This window comes from Saimiri boliviensis, chromosome 3, assembly GCF_048565385.1.
Source record: "Saimiri boliviensis isolate mSaiBol1 chromosome 3, mSaiBol1.pri, whole genome shotgun sequence".
Classification (NCBI taxonomy): domain Eukaryota; kingdom Metazoa; phylum Chordata; class Mammalia; order Primates; family Cebidae; genus Saimiri; species Saimiri boliviensis.
In genome coordinates this window covers 38,854,845-38,874,445 of record NC_133451.1, presented here as the reverse complement: position 1 = coordinate 38,874,445, position 19,601 = coordinate 38,854,845, and the positions used below count along the sequence as shown (strand labels likewise).

General features: G+C 42.7%; 1 protein-coding gene across 4 annotated transcripts in view; it reads right to left on the bottom strand.

The window, feature by feature from the left end:
* Positions 1–17,354, bottom strand: part of RHOH (ras homolog family member H) — a 53,803-nt gene extending 36,449 nt beyond the window's left edge. For 2 of the 4 annotated variants that reach the window (XM_010351723.2, XM_074396037.1), the window contains exon 1: positions 15,516–17,354. The gene's annotated coding sequence lies outside the window, so the exon portion shown is untranslated. The remainder of the gene's footprint in view (positions 1–15,515) is intronic. The other 2 variants (XM_003940983.4, XM_074396038.1) reach the window with 1 other exon arrangement.
* Positions 17,355–19,601: the final 2,247 nt, after the last annotated feature.

Sequence of the window (19,601 nt, the reverse complement as noted above, 5' to 3'; positions counted from 1 at the left end):
ACTTCACATAGCACTGGTAGCCCACCAGTTTCCCATGTCACCTGTGGATTATCTGAAGTGACATCAATCTGAACCCTCAACACTATCAGTCATGTAATCATTCCTCACATGTCTTGCACTCTGATGACAGGCTGGGGAATATTCTAGATTTTGCATAGAGGACGAAGTAAACTGAGAAACTCTAATCCAGGCATTCCCAAACTGCGGCCCCCTGAGGCCATTTATCTGGCCCCCCGCCACACTTCAGGAAGGGGCACCTCTTTGATTGGTGGTCAGTGAGAGGAGCACCGTATGTGGCAGCCCTCCAACGGTCTGAGGGACAGTGAACTGGCCCCCTGTGTAAAAAGTCTGGGGACGCCTGCTGAGTCTAATCCATCCCAAGGTCAAGTGTCCAATGTATGGATGAAGATTGCCTGGGCTTGTAATATTGATCATAATGAAGATGTTTGGGAAGCATTCAGTAGTTAATTTGCTGCATTTGCTATCCACCCTACAGTCCTGGGAAGTATCACTAGTCATCATTTACAAAGCAGTCGAGGCCCAGGGTAGTGAAGTCAGGGCAGTCTCCAGATTTAATCATCTAAATCATTATCTAAATCATTACTCCCATAAAACTGGGAGTTGTTTACAATGTTTTCCTGGGAAGCTGTGTTTTTTAAAGCATCGGATGAATGCTTTAAAAAACACAGCTTCCCAGGAAAACTGTCCAGCTGGAGGAATACTGCTAGACAGCTCGGGGCAGCCTTCTCAGACAGCTTTTCATTTGACCACCATAATTCAGGAAGGAAGAATTGTTACATTATAATTCCCATTTTACAACTGAAGCAGCTTAAGCACAGAAAAAAAAAAACAATCCAGCCAAAAAGTAAAACAAAACGAATCTCCTCTCTTTTTTCATTTTATTTCCTTTTCATCTCTTACAAACAAACTAACGGAACTATCAGAACAAATTACCTCATGAGCAATCATTTATGACTCCACCGTTTGCAAAACCTCTTTTGGTCTTTGTACCATCCACATAAGAGCAATCAAACAGCTAGCTATGAACCCAATGAAACTACCCACAAGACATCAGCTATGACGCTTAAATGTCTTCCTGCATCACTTGATTTTTGTCATTAAAAATAATCAACATTACACTTTGGGAGGCCAAGGCAGGTGGATCACTTTAGGCCAGGAGTTCAAGACCAGCCCGGCCAACATAGCAAAAATCTGTCTCTACTAAAATTACAAAAAATTAGCCAAATGTAGTGGTGCACATCTGTAATCCCAGCTACTTGTGTGGCTGAGGCAGGAGAATGGCTTGAGCCTGGGAGGCAGAGGTTGCAGTGAGCTGAGACTGAACCAATGCACTCTGGTCTGGGCAACAAAGCGAGAGGCTATCTCAAAAATAAATAAATAAATAAATAAATAAATAAATAAATAAAGTTTTTAAAAATGGAAATAAAATATATGTTAAATAAAATGTTGTTTGCTCCATTCAACCTAGAAAACATATCTCTTGAGGGACTAGTGTGCTAATATACAAAGATATACATCCAAAATAAGACACAGTTCCTACTTTTAAGATGTTTACAGTACAATAAGAGATGACCAACGATTACAACATAAAGTAAGCTGTTCATTAATTTAACGTCTGACATTCTCCATGGCAGGCACTGTTAGTTTTTTACTCCACACCTGTGCCTCTCCTTGTCATCTGTAATAGATAATACGCAGCTTCAGGCAATGGATCACGTCTGCCCTCGCCCAGTATTTTGCAACTTTTTTTTCCAACATCATCTCCCGAAGAGCATTTTTTAGACACTTTTTTCTTAATTGTCCCATCCATGAAATTTTAATACCACAGATAAATTTTATGTCTGCACATATGCTGTATGTTTAACTGTGCTTTATACGTATGAAGAATAAGATATTTTTTCTGCCTTTTCCCTCCCACAAGAGCAATATCCTTCCTTTAAGGGATGATATCAGCAGCACCCTCCAATCCACGTGCCACCCCAATCCTCACCCCATTCTCCACCATGTTCCCCACACTCACCCACCCTGTGTGTTAGGAATGCATGGTCTAAAGGAATTGTTAATAACAAGTCTATTTCCTGCTTCCCACCGTAATGGCAGCTGGGGTGGCCATGTAACCCAGTTCTACCAATGACATGGAAGCTGACATCCATTTGGGAGGTCTCTGGGAAAATTCTTGTTTTCCTGGAAAATGAGACAGCCACTGCCAGCTCAGCCTCCTTTCCACCCCAAACTTCCCATGCGTCTTGAATGGAGTACGTGGCTAGAAGCCACAGCAGTCATCTTGCAGCCGTGACAAAAGACAACAGAATGGCAGCCAGTCTCATTGAGCCACTGGCTGAGGGCCAGAAACACAGACCTCTGAACTTCCTGTTACGTGGAGAAATGAATCCTGGTCGCTTTAAGCCCTGTTGGTAGGTATTGTATAACTTACAATTATACAATTGTTATACAAAGCATTGTTAATTGATCAGCTGTGTGCCTCACAAGCAATAGCGGTCCTCTTATAATCATGAGTTATTGTTAAACCAAGCCAGAAAGAAGTACACACAAAAAAACAGATGTAATCAGGAATATTACATAAATCAAGGCCGGGCGCGGTGGCTCAAGCCTGTAATCCCAGCACTTTGAGAGGCCGAGGTGGGTGGATCACGAGGTCGAGAGATCGAGACCATCCTGGTCAACATGGTGAAACCCCGTCTCTACTAAAAATACAAAAAAAATTAGCTGGGCATGGTGGCGTGTGCCTGTAATCCCAGCTACTCAGGAGGCTGAGGCAGGAGAATTGCCTGAACCCAGGAAGCAGAGGTTGCGGTGAGCCAAGATCGTGCCATTGCACTCCAGCCTGGGTAACAAGAGCGAAACTCCATCTCAAAAAAAAAAAAAAAAAAGAAGAAGAATATTACATAAATCAGACAAGAGACTTCACTCACGTTTAAGAGTTAAAGTCTTTTTTCTATCTTACCTCATTTATAAAAAAAAAAAAAAGAGTTAAAGTGTTTTTCACTGAACAAATCAACTTTTCAAAGAGTTGTATGCTATTCCAACTAATATTTGGCATTTGGAATGAACAAACTTAGCTGCTTGGTATTACTGTGTAATTTTCCTTTGTTTTCCTACTTTATACAAAATTAACATATTTAGGTATATTTATTATTTACCTAGGATATATGTTTTTCAAAATATTTGAAAGTCAATTCTTTTCTAATTCAATATTTAATATGCATAAGAAAAATGTGTTTCTTAAGGACCTCTTGACTGAGCACCATGGCTCAGGCCTACAATCCCAGCACTTTGGGAGGCCGAGGTGGGTGAATTTGCTTGAGGAGTTCAAGACCAGTCTAGGCCAACATGGTGAAACTCCGTCTCTACAAAAAAATACAAGACTTAACCGGGCATGGTGATGTGTGTTTGTAGTCCCAGCTGTTCAGGAGGCTGAGATGGGAGAATCACCTGAGCCCAGGAGATGGAGTTTGCAGTGAGCAATGATCATGCCACTTGCTCTCAAGCCTGGACAACAGAGTGAGATCCTGTCTCACTAAAAGACAAAAGGAAAAAAGAATCCCTTTGGGAACTTTTTTTTTTTTGAGACGGAGTTTCGCTCTTGTTACCCAGGCTGGAGTGCAATGGCGCGATCTCGGCTCACTGCAACCTCCGCCTCCGGAGTTCAGGCAATTCTCCTGTCTCAGCCTCCTGAGTACCTGGGATTACAGGCACGCACCACTATGCCCAGCTAACTTTTTTTTGTATTTTTGGTAGAGATGGGGTTTTACCTTGTTGACCAGGATGGTCTCGATCTCTCGACTTTGTGATCCACCCCCGTCGGCCTCCCAAAGTGCTGGGATTACAGGCTTGAGTCAGGGAACTTTTTTATAGGTTAAAATGTAGAAAGAATCATCTGTATTCATCACTCGAATATTTTGTATTTTGCTTAAATTCTGATACTAGCTAATGCTAATTATTTCATATTTTAAAAACAGAAACCACTCACAAACTTATTTCATAAATCCAACATCACTCATTAAAAGTGGTTTTCTATGCTTATCGAGGTTCTAGACCCAAGAAACTCAAAATCCCTCTAAATCTAAAGAGCCTCTAAATTTTATTAGATAGAATTTAATTATAGACTTAGGGCTTTCAAAGCATTAGGTTTCTTTTAAAATGTCCAAAAAAAAAAATCTCATGTCCGAATCATTTTAACTAATTTCATTATTAACCTCACACCAAAAACTGACATTCTTTTAATAAAGATTATTGTCCTTTTTAATATAAAAACAATATATGCTAGTTATAGAAAAGGCAGGAAAAAATGAAAAACATTTTTAAATCATATAATGATTATTACACACTAGATTATTTCTAATATATTTATTTACCTCCATATGCTGAATCCATGTATAAGAATACATATATAGGCCTTTTTATATTATAAATGCAAATATATATGTATTTTTGAGACAGGGTCTCATTTTGTCACCTTTGTCACCTCAGACATTTTTGTTGAGCATTTTAGGTTGTTTCTCGGTTTCTCTATTTCTAGTAGACACCATTGTGTTGAGAAGCCTTGCTTTTATAATAAAACACCTTGCATTGTTTTCTGAGGAATATTTCTTAAAAGTGGTCAAAGACTATGAACAATTTAAAGCTGATCGTTCATGTTGCTGCCCAATAACTCACAATTTTTCTGAAAAGAGGTCTTTCTAAAGTCTCCTAAAACAATTCAAAATAATACTTTAGAACAGCACGTATTAAGTGGAGAGAAGAAGGGATTATTTGGCTTGTTTTCCTGACTGGCTGATGATATTGTTTATAAATTGTACTTTGGCCAATATTTTGTAGGAGAAGAAAAAACTTGATTATAATTTGAAAGTTTCTAAGCAAACCTGAAAGACTATAAAGGCAACTGAACTTCCTATTTATTCTGCATTTCACCTCGGTTACTAGTTTGTTAATGAAACAGTTCTTAAGAGTTGTTAAGTACTCCCAAAATTGGCAAGGGAAATGAAACGTAGTTATAATTAGTAGATAAAATAATGAGCTACATGTCTGTTGAGACATAAAACCAATCAAAACCAAATTTATAAAGGAATAAGCACTAACACTTAAATTCCAAATAGCTCGAGTGAATGCAGGGGAATAAAAAGAGTGTGACTATTTCAATCTTCCAAAGAAAGGACAGAGAACTCAGAGGAAGCTTGAGGATAATCTAACTTCACAAGGTCGGTTGGTCATAGCTCCAAAAAAAAGTAGATATAAACTTAGGCTGAAAACACCGGTGATTTTTTTTTTCTTGAACACAATTAATACCATGTAGTTTTTATTTTATTTTTTCTTGAGACCAAGTCTCACTCTGTTGCCCAGGCTGGAGTGCAGTGGCGTGATCTCAACTCACTTCAACCTCCGCCTCCCCGGTTGAAGCCATTCTCGTGCCTCAATCTCCCAAGTAGCTGGGACTACAGGCAAGAGCAACCACACCGGGCTAATTTTTGTATTTTCATTAGAGACTGGGTTTCACCGTGTTGGCCAGGCTGGTCCCAAACTCCTGACCTCAGGTGATCCACCCGCCTCAGCCTCCCAAATTGCTGGTAATAGAGGCTTGAGCCACCGTGACCATCTACTATCTAGTTTTTAAACAGAAACCACAAGCACCTAGCCCTTGCTGGAAGAGAAACTTTAATTTTTTCTTCCATATATGTGTGCGATGGGTCTTTAGTGGGTGAAATATTAAGTGGGTAGCACTTGGGGAAATCCGAAACTATTAGTTTTGATCCAAGTTTTATACATAGAACCCTCCTGCTGCATCCTGAAAACTATTCATGTGTTTTCACAGCTCTAGAATGTAATAGAAACACTGCCACAATCTACATTTCAGTTGCTTTTCCTGAATTCTAGAGGATGAAAAAAATGATAGCTATAGGACTCAGAAAAAATACCCATAGTTGCCTTTCGTTAATTCAAATGATCCTTTAAGTTATTAGCTGTATTTCTATGCGATTAAAAAGCAATGTTTAAATTTATTTCTATAGATTTTGCATATCTTGGAGGGAAAACACTGGGATGATGGCAATTTTAATACATAAAAACTTAAAGACTTAACAAATAAGATCTATACAAGTATATTTAACTTAAAAGGCATATGCCATATTCACTACAACCAATATCCATGACTATTATATTTTTAAAGTCAATAGTATTACAGCTATTTCTCTGATATTGCCAGATGTTCTGTGTACAGAAATATAGTGACAGGATTGTTTTGGCACATATAGGAAATTGTGGTATTGTCAATAAGTAAGGGTTTTCTGGCTGTTGCCCTCCTATTTCCTGTATGTGCCTCCAACCCTCTCCTACTTCCTTATCACATGAAGAAGAAGACAGAGAAAGACTATTATTGATAGAAATTTCAGCAAGTTACTGCCCAAAGAGTGAAGCCTGAGTAAAATCATGTTTTATCAAGAAAAAGTATACCAAAGGGGACTTTTAGGGCCCTTAAAGTTTTTTGTACTCGATCTTACATCATTTAAATTTGACTCTACATATATTGGGTTTCCTTTTCCTTATTAGAAGGAATCATCACGGGCATTCTTATGCTTCTCAATCCCAGTTGAGATCATTTTCAGCTCCCAAATGGACAAAGACCGGCAGAATTTTTTTTTTTTTTGTGGCAACTGAGAAAAAAAAAAAATACAAGAAAGGGAGAAAAAGGTTCATAGTAAGGGTTGTATATTAGAGGTTCTCAAGAAGGCGACAGCTGGACCTGGAGGGAGAACAAATGAAAAGTAGTGGTCCTGCCTGAAAGAAAGGAAAAGTGTCAAGGAAGAGATATGTGCCAGCCTGTTCTCTGCATGGGCAACTGGGCTGCTAGACATAGCGACCTGGCAGGGGAAAAACATCTCCAGGAGGTGAGAGGAGTAGGGACTTTGCTACCAGCCTTCGATGTACATGGAATATTTGTGTTTTGAGGGCTGTGACTGGGGTTGTACGATGCATTAAAATAGATATTGAAACTTGCAGGAAACCTAGTCATGAATGTGCAATAATTAAAATGGTCATAGAAGTTAAGACACACATTACAGGAATGTGTTTGTTATAGGTTTTCCCTTTCTACCTCAAAGACAGATATCCAATTTTATGCTATCCCGTACCTAAAGAACCTTGACTCTCAATGTGTTTAGTCAATTTCACAGCCTTTTAATCTGGAGGGATGAAGGTGGAGTACGTTTCTCTTTCTCTTCCTGTGTCAATCTGCTGTATGACCATGACATGAGAATGTGGGCTCATCTTACCACTCTCTGCAGGGTTAGCTAATTTAAGCAGATGGGTTTGGGGTAAGTCTCCATACCCTGCCTGACACCACAGTCTGGCAACATCGGAAATTAACAAAGGCATGAGCTTTCAGCTGAAAACACCCAGTTCCCCAAGTTGCATGTCAGATACCCACTAATAGAAGATGACTGACTGGGCTTCAGTGATCGAAAGGCTACACAGGAAAAGAACTATCTTCAGACTCATCAAAGCCCAATCAGATGTTCAGCTTCAGATAGGAAAACTACATCTTACACTCAGAAGTGAGCACGTTACCCACCAGCTAATGTTGATGCCTTTCGCCCCTAAAAGCAGCCGGGCTGGGTAGCCAGTACTTTGCTTAGGGGCATCAGGTGACCCCACACCACTCACTATGCTCTAGAGTTGACCAGATCACGATTTACAACCTGCTTGCATTTCTTTTTCTTTTTCTTTTTCTTTGAAACTGAATCTCACTCTGTTGCCCAGACTGGAGTGCAGTGACACCATCTCGGCTCACTACAACCTCCGTCTCTTGGATTCAAGCGATTCTCCTGCCTCAGCCTCTGGAGTAGCTGGGATTACAGGCATATGTGCCACCATGCCCAGCTAATTTTTGTATTTTTAGTAGAGACGGGGTTTCGGCATGTTGGCCAGGCTAATCTTGAACTCAGGTGATCTGCTCGCCTCAGCCTCCCAAAGTGCTAGGAGTACAGGCGTGAGCCACCGTGCCCAGACCCGCCTGCATTTCTTGTGCCACCCAAGGCATCACAAGCTGATAAGTAAGACATTAAAGTGGCATCTTGAGAGATTGCTTTCCCAAATGGGAACCGACCCTGGCTTCATGTGCAAGAATTCAGAACTAAGGGTTTAGAGCATTAATCATAAATTATCTGAAGGAAACAATCTCTAGACCCACATGCTCCTCATTTTAAGGATCTGATGCTGTAAAGCTATACATGTATCCACCATCTTATCCTTGTTTCAGCCATCAACCAGAGAATCAGCATTTCTGTCTTTAGGGGCTTAATCTGATGTCAGTAATAACCAGAACTTCCTCTGCAATGCTCCCTCGGCTAAGGCCGGAGCTCCTCACATGAGGCCTCTGGATCCTTGAGAGTCCATGAATGGGTTTTAGAGAGTCCTTATGTCCCCTAAGACTGTGCTGCAAATGTCCCTGTATGAGAAAGTCTTTGGCTCTCATTAGATTGTCAAACGAATCTGTGACCAAAAAAAGTGATTAGAAAACATTGCTCCAAAGCATAAACCAATCAGTCCATGAAAAACCCTGTTGCGTGGGGAATAGAACAGTCAGTGAGTGCCTGTAGAAGGAGGTCTGACTTCAGGCATCAGACCCTTGCACATCCAACAGACCCTGTGAGTTGCACCTCCAATGTTAGGATGGGTTGTTAACTTATCCTTGATTTACCACGTCGTGTCTCAAGAGATTAGAGGCCCTGATGATGGAGAATGGCTCAAGCCTGTAATCCCAGCACTTTGGGAGGCCGAGGCGGGTGGATCACGAGGTCAAGAGATCGAGACCATCCAGGTCAACATGGTGAAACCCCGTCTCTACTAAAAATACAAAAAATTAGCTGGGCATGGTGGCACATGCCTGTAATCCCAGCTACTCAGGAGGCTGAGGCAGGAGAATTGCCTGAACCCAGGAGGCGGAGGTTGCAGTGAGCCGAGATCGCACCATTGCACTCCAGCCTGGGTGACAAGAGCGAAACTCCGTCTCAAAAAAAAAAAAAAGAGAGAATGTAATTAAAGTATAAGAATCCTCCCCACTGTGAGAAGAGCACAAGACATTGAAGGCTATTTGAAAGCTATTACAATCACTAAAATTCCAAAGCCGATAACCTCAAACTTGGCTTCTGCTACTGCGATGTCATTCACTTTCAACGTGTTCATTTTGTGATATAATGTTGTTAAGACATAAGTCTAATTGCTATTACTATTTTGAGTGCTGAGTTCTTTTTTTTTTTTTTTTTTTTTTTTGAGATGGAGTTTCACTCCTGTTACCCAGGCTGGAGTGCAATGGCGTGATCTCGACTCACCACAACCCCCGCCTCCTGGGTTCAGGCAATTCTCCTGCCTCAGCCTCCTACGTAGCTGGGATTACAGGCACACGCCACTATGCTCAGCTAATTTTTTGTATTTTTAGTAGAGACGGGGTTTCACTATGTTGACCAGGATGGTCTCGATCTCTTGACCTCATGATCCACCCGCCTCAGCCTCCCAAAGTGCTGGGATTACAGGCATGAGCCACCGCGCCCAGCCCTGAGTGCTGACTCCTAAATGTAAAATACATTTCACCAAAAAATATACTTTCTTTTCTTCTTTAACATAATGTTATCATACAGTAAGGTCCAGAGTGTTTTCTGTACATAGCACTCCCATAGTCTACTACGAGTTTAATAAACACCTCCCAATGTCTGAAATGAAATGTTTATGGGTCCCAGACTCTCCCCATGACCATTTTTCTCTGTGCTCATAATTCCCCTAGTCACAGCTACTTTCAATTGGTTCAAATGCTGGACAAAATTGTTCAGCTGTGGAAGAGAATTTTGTTCCACAAACTATATTCCTTTAAGGAATATCACAAGTACAGCTTCCTGGTTTTTCCTGTTTGTTTCTAGAACAAATAAATAGCTTGTCCCTCTTGGCTTTCTTTGCTTTCACTCCCCTTTTACATCGTAAGTCCTTCAGTTCTGAGCCTTCAGGTAACAGCTTCACCCACAACACACACACACACACACACACACACACACACACACACACACACTCACACACTCACACACACACTCACAGATATACCTTCCCTGGACAAAACCAAACGGTTGCCTTTATTCCACTAGTGTTTCTCAAAGGGTCATTGGCAGACCATTCACACCGGAGTCTTCCTAGGGTGGGAGGATTTGTTAAAGGTATATATTCCTGCCAGCCTCCAGGACCAACTGCATCCAAATGCATGGAGATGGATCATGGATGCTAAATTGGTAAACTCATCCCCCACTCATCCAGGTGATTCTTAAACACACTAAAACTTGAGAATCGTTGCTTTAGAAACATCATTTCCTCTCTGGTTTCAGCTCCTATTTTTTTCGGGTCAAAGTGGAGCAATTTTCTATTTTTTTTTTTTTTTTTTTTTTGAGACGGAGTTTCGCTCTCGTTACCCAGGCTGGAGTGCAATGGCGTGATCTCGGCTCACCGCAACCTCCGCCTCCTGGGCTCAGGCAATTCTCCTGCCTCAGCCTCCTGAGTAGCTGGGATTACAGGCACGCGCCACCACGCCCAGCTAGTTTTTTGTATTTTTAGTAGAGACGGGGTTTCACCATGTTGACCAGGATGGTCTCGATCTCTCGACCTCGTGATCCACCCGCCTCGGCCTCCCAAAGTGCTGGGATTACAGGCTGAGCCACCGCGCCCGGCGTAAGTGGAGCAATTTTCTTATCCATCTTTTCATCTCTGACATCAGCGTCTCCTTGTCTTTTCCTCATAAACCTTCTCTCCCCTCTCTCTGGCCTTTGATGGCAGCTTTTCTCTGGACTATTTCTCAGTCCTTGCAGTCTAATTTAGCAAGTCCTCAGACACAGCTACTTACTTCTTCCTCCTCCTTAAGCTGCTCTAAAGAAACTCCCTTAACACCCACAGCCCACACTGCCTAGCGCCAAGTTCCCTTTACAAAACCCTGCCCAGGGATTCACAGTAATATCTATAGGTTAAAGGTAAGCCCCATGTCGTTCACAAAACTCATAGCCTCCCTCTTACATATTAAAATGGCTCAAGATCACTTACTAACAAGTGTTCTCTGAATATCTTAAGTGCACATACACCACTAGTACAATAAATGAAATAAAAACAAATTCTATTATTTCACCATTTGAACATACCAAATGATGTCTTTTTTTTTTTTTTTTGAGACTGAGTTTCGCTCTTGTTACCCAGGCTGGAGTGCAATGGCGCGATCTCGGCTCACCGCAACCTCCACCTCCCAGGTCCAGGCAATTCTATTCTCCTGCCTCAGCCTCCCGAGTAGCTGGGATTACAGGCACGCGCCACCATGCCCAGCTGATTTTTTGTATTTTTAGTAGAGACGGGGTTTCACCACGTTGACCAGGATGGTCTCGATCTCTTGACCTCGTGATCCACCCGCCTCGGCCTCCCAAAGTGCTGGGATTACAGGCTTGAGCCACCGCGCCCGGCCCGCTGTCATTTTTTTTATGGCTTACATTTAATTCTTATTCATAACGAAGTCAGAATGTAATTAAAAATTTTAATCCTCCTTTCCTAAGCTAATATCACATCAAATATATTTTCATAACCATCGTAACTATGATTTTTTAATGACTTTAAAACATCCTATGGGCTGCACGCAGTGACATGCCTCTAATGGTAGCACTTTGGGAGGCCAAGGCAGGAGGATCACTTGAGCCCAGGAGATGGAGATCAGCCAGATAACCAAGTGAGACCCCCCCTCTACAAAAAATTTAAAAAGTTAGCCAAGTGTGATGGCCCACGCCTGTGGTTCCAGCTACTTGGGAGGCTAAGGCAGGAGGCTCAAATGAGCGCAGGAAGTCAGAGCTGCAGTGAGCTGTGATGGCACCACTACACTTTAGCCTCGGTGACAAAAAGAAAATCTTACGGAGTTAATGTTGCCAGAACCCATATTGCTTAGTGTTTAGGTTATTTTCAGATTTTGCTGCTATAAATGATAATAGAGTGAACACGTTCATGCATGTTATTTCTTTCTTCTTTGAATTATTTATTGAGAATAAATTTCCAGGGGTGGAATGAATGGATCAAAGTGTATGAACACTTTAATGGCTCTTGGTACGTATTGTCAAATTGCCGTATTTATATTTTACACAGTTCCTCAGTAGCATGCTAGTAAATGTTTAACAACAGGCTTGCCCACCCCCCAGAAAAAAGGTGGGGAGCCTGATTGATTGTGTTCGTTGATTTTCACAGTGTAAATACTTCTACCATAGCCAGTTTCAAGCCACCAACATGGCATTGCTGAATGCAAAATTGAAAAGAGATGCTCAAATAGCACATTTTTATACAGCATTTCCATCATACAGAGAAGTCAATAGCTTTACTGGCTTGGAAAATTTCCAAAAATATTACAATCAGCACATGCCAGCAAGCCTGTTCTAGAACACCACTGTAAATATCTCCGTTGATATTTTCCAAGAGTATATCTTTTTTTTTTTTTTTTTTTCATTAGAATCATTGAAAATTCACCCTGTGCCCATCTGTGTGACAAATAATGAGCATGCTTTTAGGTCAGCAGATGATGCAAGTAATGAATAAAACCTAATGCAAAAAAAAAAAAAAGCAGGGACAGAGTAGGACATCTCACTCCCGCCTGGGTTGAATAATTCTTGTCTACCACCCTCAAGCATTCATTTTACAGTGCTTTTTTTCCATGAGATCATGTTTACAGACTATTCCATCATTTATTTACTCTAACAAGGCCCTGAATGGATGCCCGTGTGTAGTTGTCACGGCAAATGTGATGAGAACCGTATCCTCTATTTCTTAACCACTCTCCTCCTTGGTTTTCTTTTCTACGAAATGGGGAAGAGGTCACTGCTGACTTCACTTTTACCGGAAACTGAGTGCAGAGACAAGAAAGGTTCAACTTAGGCTCTAAGAAGCACTTGAACATTCCGTAATGCTCTGGAAATTTCTTCCAAAAGCAATTCATTCGCATTCTGTTTTGCCAGGAAAGAATGTGATGTGGCCCTTTCTCCCTCGAAAGGAACTTCCCTTCTTTGGGCTCCCCCAGAGTATACAACACTTTAGTTTTTGCTTTAGCTTTTGGGGTTTTTTTTTTGAGATGGAGCTTCTCTCTTGTTGCCCAGGCTGGAGTACAGTGGCACGATCTTGGCTCACTGCAACCTCCGCCTCCCGGGTTCAAGCAATTCTCCTGCCTCAGTCTCCTGAGTAGCTGGGATTACAGGCATGTGCCACCACATCCAGCTAATTTTTGTAGTTTTAGTAGAGATGGGGTTTCACCCCATGTTGGCCAGGCTGGTCTTGAACTCCTGACCTTGTAATCTGTCCGCCTCGGCCTCCCAAAGTGCTGGGATTACAGGCCTGAGCCACCGTGCCCGGCCAACACTTTAGTTTTTAAATTAGTGGTACCCTATGTTTGCATGTTAAAATGTAGGCGTGACTGAGCTAAACAGCCTCACACCCTTGAGCCAGTCACCCCACTCCCAAGAACTCATCCCAAGGAATACATTCAAAACAAAGGAAAACACTTTCTGTGTGAAGATGTTAATCACAACAGAGAATAAATCAACTTGCCTCATTTCAGCACTTACTCAACTTATGGTTTTAGGGGCCCTGGTAGGAGAGCTCTGGATTCTTGGTTCCTAAATCTCCACCTGTAAAGCGACCGCTTTCCAAGCTGTCTTAGGGCTTGTATTTTTTAATCACACAGATTCCTGGACCTCATGCCAGGGCTGGGGTACCAGACATGGAATTTCAATTTCTTAAAAGTTCCCCAAGTGGTGTTGATGATATCCAGCCAGCTTCAGGAAACACCATTCCACACTGAAACACCAGACACATGACCGCCGTCTCTGAACAATCGTCCACATCCGGGGAACAGTATGACAGCTTCATAAGTCGTCAAAAGGTTCTTCAGGGCCTTCAAGCAGTTGCTAGAGTCAAAGGGCTAAAGAGCCATGGAGGAGCTGTAGGTTTCTGGTGCCCTTCAACCCCCCTGGGTCATCCTCCCATCTCTGACACCCTCCTTGCTCTCATTGCCCGCCCCAGCCCCACACTCTGTCATGCTGCCTCCCAGCCTCCACCTGCACACCCAGCCCTGACTTATATCCATCCCTTTACAGACACAAAGCTCCAGAGTCTCCTCCCTTGGGACGCTAGTGGGACTCTAGAGGAAAACTCTCGTCGTCTGGCTCACGCATAACCCAGAGTGCCCTGCACAATTAACACGCCAGGTGGATTTGGAGGCTTTTAATCCAAAAAGTATTTCTAATCTAGAGAGTGGAATGGGGAAGAAGGATGCTTTTTAATCTTGGCTTTCACCTAGATCCAAGCATCCCGAACCCAAGTAAGCACTCATTGCCACAATGATCCCCACTCCTAAGCAGAAATGGATGTTTAGCTGTACTTTGCTAGCACTAACATTAACACATTGTAAGGTAAAATTAATTTAAACTTGGCAAGGAAGAAAGGTCATGCTCTCTGCCTCTAATGAAAAGCACCTCTGGAATTCCACCCCAAGCATTCAGAGAGCAGCATCAGCCAAAGAGGCCCACAAGTAATGCGGCGGATACTCAGAGGAACGCTCTTCAAAGCTAGAGAAACTGTTACGGAAAGGCTTGAAATCGCAGTTTCCAAGTTTGTTTTCCTTTTTCGTATGAATTATCACTAGAAAAACACCCAACCCCTGTGTCTTGTCCATATTTGGTGCTCAAAAAACGTGAATCCCCAGCCTCCACCTGTCACCGCGGCTTTTCCTGGAAAGGAATGTTGGGATTAGGACCGTCAGCTGGCAGCTTTCTTGCTCCCAAGCCAGGGATCGTAACACCTTCATTTGCGTTAATAGCCAAGTCCTTAAGAATCACAAGAGTTGCATCTATTGAGAGATTTTTTTTTTTTTTAATCAGGCACTAGGCTACATCCTTTATATATCTTTATCTCATTTGATCTCTACAACAATCCTCTAACGTAGGTATTTTCAGTTATTATTACTGTTATTAGAGCTATTTTGTGATTTTTTTAAAAAGCATCTGAACACTGAAGAAGTAACTTGTCTGAGGTTCCCACAGCCCAGAAACTTATGATAAAATGATAGAATGGGGATTCAACCCAAAACGATCTGGCTCCAAAGTTGGGTTCTCATTCACCCACCATGCTGTATGTTTGTTATTCTACGAGTTCAGATATTTTATGGACCAGAAAAAAAATAAGTGTCTGAATCATTATGATCTACTGACTCTCCAAAGAAACGTCCAGAAAAAGAACAGAAGCAGACCCGAGCCATTGCATTTAGAAATGCAAAGAAAGTGCCACATATTTCATGGAATTTGGGGACTGGCTTTTGAGGAATAGAGACTTGCTTATCATTCATCAACCAACTCATCCTCCCTAGAGGAAGGCTACTTTAATTCCCAGATGACCGAAGGGCCTCCTTAAAACGTAGAAAGCAGAGGTAGAGGCCTTACCAGTACTCGGAGCTGCACGAACCTTCCTCTGCATGAACGATGCCTTCAGGGACGACAGTAGCGGGTGAGTGGAGGCCCACAGACAGGCGAATGGATGCAGAAAGCAGCCCCCGGTGGGAAGAGGTCAAGCTCCCTCTCACATGGAACTCCGCTAGTGCGGTGAGCCGAGGAGACGCAGCCAAAAGGCAGGAGACCAGTAACTAATGAACGGGGTCACTTTTCCCCAGTGCCTGCAAGGTCCTCCCTTTTGTGTGCACACCCTAACTGTCTAATCTGATTTCCTGCAATGCGCAAAACAAACTGCCTTCTCCTCTCCAGCGTCTCTTCAACTGGCCTAGTCATCTCCACATCAGTGTCCCCTTTGTGCCTTTACCCACAAAGTCCTCCCAGTCTGAAATCACCTTCCCCTGCTCCGTCTACCAACACTTCGCGTCCTTCCAAGGCCCAGATCTTCCCCCAGACCCCCTCCCTGATGTTTATATAGCTCTTCAAGCCTGTGCTGCCCCGCTCATCACTGAATTCTCATGTTGCCTTGCTTCCTAAATTTTACTTCTTATCCTGACTACTAGCTTATAAGGTCCTTCGAAGTAGAGATTTTTGAAATAGTTCTCTTATAGCCTCCACAGCACCAGCTAAGAACCAGTAAGGGATCACCAACTACTTGTTGCCTGCTTGAATACGTTGGCAGCAATTTTCATTTAGTAAAGCCCCTAAAACCGGTGATTTCCCAATCTTTGTTTAGCTACAACTCAGGCTACTGACTGGTATCTCATAGCACATCTCCAAATCAAACCACCTTGGAAAAAAAAAATTAATTTAATTTAAAAATACATGTTATACGTCATATAGCACTTTCGGGAAGTGGACATGAGCATTGGCAATAGGTGAAAAACACAGGCTACGAATTCCAGATTGAAATCTACATCATTTAGATTTAGGTTCTGTTTCTTTTCTGAACTAGATAACTTTAAAATTCATATTTGCACTACTTAGAGACTCTTTAGATTTACTTCATCAAACCTTGGATAATATTTAAACTCCCCACAGAGGTGAGCTCAGTCACCGTTACAGGCATATTTATTCTCTAGGAGAATATCTGGAAAATCAAAAAGCCAACTATTGTAACTTTTTAATGTTTCAAAAACTGTACACATCTTATTAGGACGCTGGTGAGGTGTGGTGAATATCAAAGCAACCCCCGCCCCATCCCCCTATAAATTGGTTCTACACCTTACGCCAGGTGGAACAGTCATTACAATGTTTAACCTAGAGTAAAAGCTAAATAAACTTAGAAGAATTCCTTTTGACACCAAATAAATACTTTTAAAGAAGCAAAACCCTTACCTGTTGCAGAATGCCGAAGAAATTTCTTGACAGTAAAATGACTGACTCCGGAAATCAAATTTGTTCAGCAAAAGGAGGTGAAAACAAAAGCAAGAGCAAGCCTTTTCCCCGTGGCTGATTTCCTCCCCGGATCAACCTTTCCCTCGTCCCCAAGAATGTTAACTGATTCACACTAGAAGAACCGAAAACGTAAGAGCTGGGCTGGCAGGGAGTCCACCCCAAGATGGTTGGGTTTAATGTACATGAGGCAGCAGGAGCAATCCGAATGCGGCAAAAGAGATTAGCAAGTTCCTGTGCATAAGTCAATTTCCTGTAGCCGGCTTTTCCGCAGAGGGGGTTTCATTTGTGTGGGTTTGGGGGGTGTGTGTGTGCACGTGCATTTCTCTCCATGAGCATATGAAACTTCCCCAGATCAGAGGCAGAATAAGGCCCTTGCTGCGAGTTTTAATTGATCCCCCACCCCACCCCGAGACCATATTTCTCTCCTCCTTAGCCCCATTTTCCTCGAGCAAATCCCTACACAAAACTGAAGAAAGGAAGACCGGAAAGTTCAGCTGATTCGTCATGGAAGTAAAATTACCAAAAAAAAAAAAAAAAAAAAAAAAAAAAAGGCCATGCCACTGACCAGTCTTGGTTCATTTGAGCTCAGGAAACAGCACCTTAGACCTTTCCCCACATCAGCTTGGGGAAAACAGGTGGGTTGTCTGCTTTCCTTTGCTTCATTAAAGACTATCAAATAATAACTTGCAAAGAACAGATGCCGCCTTAGTGAGAGTTCAAGCAGCCCCCGCCGTGTGTTCGCCCCTGTATGGGCTGGCACCTGGGCTTGGGAGGTACGTGATGAGTTGTTTTTTCAGACTCCTCAGAGTTTATTTGCCTAAAAACACAAGTTTACTTGCTTTGTCCTTCTGGGCAATCCAGGTGTAGAGACCATCTGCAACTACATAGGTTATGGCTAAATGCCTGACCCAACAAATTGAACTTTCATGATGTGGTCACCACCCCTTGTGCCCCAAATCCCTGAATAATTGTAGATGCTACTGCTCACAATGATACCTTGGTCAAAATGTCTGCCGGCCGTAAGGATAAAGTCAACTCCATACAAGTCAACGCACATTTACAGAGACCCTGCTACGTGCAAGATACGGTGCTCAGTGCTGGGGTTGGGGTGGGGACACGCATAGACTCAGAGTCCTGCCGTGTGCCTGACGCTGTGCAGCAAAGAAAAGAACAAAGACGAAGGGAGACATAGTCCCTGTCCTCACAGCACCCAAATCCCAGGGGAGTTAGGGGGAAATGCACAGAAACCATTCAAATAAATGCAATCAGGCTGGGCACTCTGGCTCACGCCTATAATCCCAGCACTTTGGGAGGCCAAGGCGGGTAGATCACCTGAGGTTGGGAGTTCAAGACCAACCTGACCAACATGGAGAAACCCAGTCTCTACTAAAAATACAAAATAGCTGGGCATGGTGGTGCAGGGTGCCAGCTACTCAAGAGGCTGAGGCAGGAGAATCACTTAAACCCAGGAGGCGGAGGTTGCGAGGTTGCAGTGAGCCGAGATTGAGCCATTGCACTTCAGCCTGGGCAACAAGAGCAAAACTCTGTCTCAAAAAAAAAATGCAATCATTCCAAATGCTGGGAACTATTACAAACAAACCAGAGAAGAAGCAGAGCGAGACAGCAGGGTGATAACTTCATCCGAGAAGTGGTCAGGGAGGGCCTCTTTGAGAAGCTGACATTTAAGCTGAGACTTAAAGCCTTGTCTCTCAGCCCTGGCTGCAAATTAGGATCATCTGAGAAACTTAAAAAAAAAAAATCAGTGCCCGACAGAAAAGACAAACCGCGTATGTTATCATTTATATGTGTGAGCTAAAACATTTGAACTCGTGGAGATAGAGTGGAAAATAGGTAAGAGACTGGGAAGGGCGAGTGGGGGGTAGAAAGGAAGATAAAGAAGTGAGTTAAAGGGTAAAAACACACAGTAAGATAGCAGGAATAATTCAATCTTTGATAGCGGAGGAGGATGACTATACTTTTAAAAACGTATCACCAGCCTGGGCAACATAGCAAAACCCTGTCTCTACTAAAAATGAAAAGTCTTAGCTGGGCATGCTGGCACATACCTGTAGTCCCAGCTACTCAGGAGGCTGAAGCAGGAGGATTCCTTGAACCCATGAGGTTGACGCTGCAGTGAGCTGTGATCCACCAACACACTCCAGCTTGAGGATACAGCAAGGCCCTATCTCAAAAAAAGAAGGAAAGAAAGTAGAGAAAGAGAGAGAGAAAGAAAGGGAGAGAGGGAGGGAGGGAGAAGGGGAAGGATGAGTGGAGGGGAGGGGAGGCAGAGAAAGAGAGAGAGAGGGAGGGAAGGAGGGAGGGAGAGAAAGAGAGAAGAGAGAAAGAAACGAGAGATAATCCTCTGTGGAAAGCCAGATCCCCATCATGATGTCATCAGCTGAGCAGAACAGAAGCTTGTGGATACTTAATTTACTTCTGGTTTTGTTCATCAAATGATTTAGAGCACCTTGCGAAACTACTTAGACCTTAGCAAGATGAAACAATTAAAAACAAGAAATCTGAAAATGAGGCCAAGAGAAGCGAAGACAAAAATTACACTAAAACCAGGGGTGAGGTTAACACAGAGAATGCATGCCTTGTGGTTCTACGCTCTTCAGACACTGGCATGAGGCAGGAAATACCACCACAAAGAAAACCCATTGCTTGCGGGAGAAACACGAA